Raw genomic sequence first — 4,163 nt, 5'->3', positions numbered from 1 at the left:
CACAGAGTACAAATAATAATGAAATATATCATAAACCGGAGAGAGAGAGCGATGCTGTCACAACTATGCAACTAGATAAATGTAGCCCGGTCCAAGGGAAAGAAGAATTGTCACCCGTTCGGAGTTCCGTTGTACCAGCAGAACTCAACTACACAGCGCACTCCCATCATTGTTAGCTGAGCGGCAGCGAAAAGACCCTCGCCGAACCCATCGAAACCCATATAACGGAAGCAGGTCAGTCAACTGAAAATATTACAACACGATCGCAACAAAAACAACACGATCGCAGTACGAAATGAACTTTTGCTAATCGTTTCGCGACAATTGATATAATTAATGGTAAAATGGTATTCCTCGGGCGAAGGCAAACGGGAGCGCACTTTTGCGGAAGGGTTTCGCAAATTGACTGGGCAGGCAGGGCCATTGATCTGTCGGTCCGTACCCCCCAGTTTTTTTTTGCTTCCTTCGCTGTGAGAAACTCAACGATATTGAACTGCGTGAGCATTCCACCGAAAACACGGAAGATATTGAAGGATTCGATGCATTCGGATCAAGCCGCCGACAACACGGACAAACTGTGCGTCGATTCGAAAGTAGCACTTTTGCTCAAGACAAATATGCTGTCATTTGGTACAATTAACAGACTACTACTGGCCCGACAAAACGGGCGAAATAGTTTTGGGTAGAGTTTCTGGGACGAAAAGCCAACCGGAGCTTCCGGGGTAATTGGTTCGGGATGGTTGGGACGAACGGAAAACACTCGTTCGTTCGTTCGATGATCCCAAGACGATTGACGATTGACGATAGTTACCCGGTGCAAGATGAATGGGCGATAGGAAGATAATTAATCTTGCTGGATGGACTTTGCAGGGCCTGGAAGGAGTTCCGACCGTTCCGGAGCGCAAACACTCGAACTGCTTTTTTTGAAGGATATAAGGGGAAAGTTCAAGATGATGTGATAATTTGCGAATATTATCCTCGAACTTGTTTGTTTGTCTGTTTGTTTTGGGGTTGTCGTTGTTCGTTCGATTGCTAGCCTATCGGACACACGCCTATTGAATAGCTATCGTTTTTAAACTGATGATTAATGTCAATTTAAAGCATCTGTTTTCGTCACCTTAACGAAGTACCATTTGTAACTTTCTGGCTCTGATCGTTTGTATTTGTTAGAAACGTTTCACACGTTGTGATGTGTATCATTAGATATGTTAGCAACTATTTATGTCAAGAGACTTTATACTTCATTTAACTTATTTATAACTGTGGGAAAAAAATCCTTCTCGCTTACAAAATAAAACATGTTTTAAATAATTTCCCCATTGTTATCGTTGAAAATTAATGTGCTGTGCTGGTCCCGCAAATTTAACCACAAACGTTAAAAGCGTTGCAATGGAGCTCATTGTGATAGTCAAATTTATGAACCAAACTTTCACTGCCGAAACCAATTAAGCATCGAGAACAGGAAAATTACCTTCCAATCGCCAATCGGGGCTCTAACCCGTAACCGTCGTAAGTTATTGGAGTTGGATTGGTTTCGATAATAGCGCCTACCAGCGTCACTATCAACAGCGAATAAATTTCACCCGAGCACAATCGATCGGTTGACAGTTTCTGCGTTGCTTGGATGCCAGTTCCACCCAGGGCTTGTAGCTGCTACACACCGTGGCTATCATAAATTCGTGTCGCGCCTTTCGTGCGATGAATTTTTGGCTGTCCCTTCAGCCTTCCAAATCCCTGCACAGCGTACAGAGATAGAGAGTTGGGCGCGGAAAGGATCGCTGCCGGAAGGAATGTTGCTGCACGGGATGGAAAAAAAGGATGCATCGGCGCCGTGTGGATGATGATAATGGACGTTTGTCACAGTTCGTAAACTGTGTTCTCATAACGGCGGCGGCGGGCCCCGAGCAGGGGAAGAATAGAGCAGCGGTGGAAAAAAGGACCACCGAAGGATCAATCAGCAGTCTCGCATGCGGACGGTACGGTTTGTTGAGTGATAGAAGCTAGGGCAGCTTAAACGGGACAAGGATGGTAGGCATTTCCCCTCGCCAAAGGGAACATTCGTACCATCGAGTAGCATAACACATTTTATGTACCATGGCGAAAGTGACGAACGAGAAACGCTCCGATCTTCTGAGTGCGAGTGCGTGTGTGCTTTTGCGATTGCTCTGTTAGGAGTCAATCTGTTCGCGCAGCACTAGAACTGCAGCTGATAATATTCAACTGCCACCATAAGCGGCCTAAGTCCTCTACCGAATTTAAACCACCTAGAAATCAATAAACTATCCCGTTTATTACCCGCCGTATCTCATCACGCCAGCTCAAGAGAGAGTTCCCCAAAAGCACAGGGAAGAGTGTCTGGAGAGAACACACACACAAAACGGCCATATGCAGATGCGAAACATACGTAATCATATTTTATGCTTTTCCGTTCGGTACTGCCATTAGCATCCAGTGCATTCGCACGGTTCGTGGATGCCAGGGTACATCTCCTGCGCCAGCTTAATCCGTCGCGCGTAATGCAATTGGATGCAGTTAAAGCGATTTGCTGGCATTATAATGGGTGGAAACGACGCAATCATCTAATGCGGTGCCGCAAATGGTAGCGACGATACGTTTCAATCCTTTTAGTGCTGGCCCTAAATCATTCACCGAGTGAAAGAGTTAAATAAAGTCTTAAAGCACTACTAGGCAGCGCCGCTGCAGCTCGCAAAAATCGTTCCTTTGAGCATTGTTAAGGCATACTATTGCTGCCAGCAAAATAGCGTCCAGATTGTCTGAACTCCTGTGAAACCTGTGCAAGTAGCGCTAAGACGAAGAAAGAAAAAAACGTTAGAACTGTGTCCAAATCGTTTACCGTGAAAGTAAAAAGGGACAGTATGCGCGCGCAAAAAAGGGACAGCACTTATTCATGGTTCAAGAAGCACCGCAAGAAATTGACCGGTTGAGAGCTTCCACCAGGCCAGACGACTTTTTTAACGCTGTTGCAGTTCCACTAGCATTGAAGTCTAAATCAACGGTCAAAAACTGTGACCTCCGGGGGTATGACACTCCCTGAACGACAAGTAACTGGGGAAGAACAATATGGGGTGAAATGTCCGTGTGTATTGTGGGAACATTGGAAACAAATCAAACAATATTTTCAAGCACCACTGCGCACCGCACCGTGCTTCCGGTTGATGTTGATTGCGTGTGAACTATTGGAAAGCGATCAGAAAATTAAAGGCGGCAAACCCTTTGGCAGTCGTGGGACACCACATGTAGGAAATTTTCTTCGGCTGAGGGAGTGTCTTTAACGGTTTTTTTTTAATTTAATCCCACATATGTCAGTTGTTACAGTAAATTTCCGTGTAATTTGTAAAATATTAAAGTATTTTGAGTTGTTTTTTCTAAATGTGTTATGACATTTTTCAGCATTTATTGACGAACAAGTAGTCCTTGAAACGGGTTGAAGCAATCATGTCATGAAATGTTTTGCTTGATCGTATGCTTCATTGATCGATCAGTCGAGGCATGGCAGCTACATTTGCATGCGAACCTAGTACAAGCAAAGATAAAGAGAAGTTAACACAAGCCCGACATCTTAAAATAATCATTACTGACCACTGCGGCATGTTGAATCGAAAAGGTTCATGTGAAATTATGCCAAGAAATCGAGGCTACTGAATAGCCTGCGGGTCCACCGTCAATGAAGGTGTTCCTGTATCTTCACTGTTATTATTCCAGCTTTACGTGCTGAGGATCGGTGGGGAAGTCCTTCGCGTCCCGGATGGTGTACACCTTGAACGAGCTCTTTGCTATTGATAGCAACAACCATTATCTTTACTACCCTTGTAATACCTGTTCTGTTTTGCATAACGTCTCCGAGACACTGTACGCAGTAACGGTGAGAACACCATCATCCTTTCTGTGAAGCGTGAAGCAGAGTTTCCCACTGCCCTTTGATCTACTTTTACGCGGGTTGGATGTCGAAATGCATCAGGATTCCCACCAACCATTACCGTTGCCAACGGTCAAAAATGACAACGAGCGGGCGGAAGTCATTCGTTCAAGGTTACGTGCTAGGATCCCGTGAACCAAGTTCGCGCTGCTTCCCACCCAACCAAGTAGAACTTGTGTAACGAACTTTCTTCGTTAGAAAAATACCCTTCTGTTGACAATCTTGA

The sequence above is a fragment of the Anopheles gambiae genome, chromosome 3, assembly GCF_943734735.2.
Source record: "Anopheles gambiae chromosome 3, idAnoGambNW_F1_1, whole genome shotgun sequence".
NCBI lineage: Eukaryota > Metazoa > Arthropoda > Insecta > Diptera > Culicidae > Anopheles > Anopheles gambiae.
Note: the sequence above shows the minus strand (reverse complement) of the source record.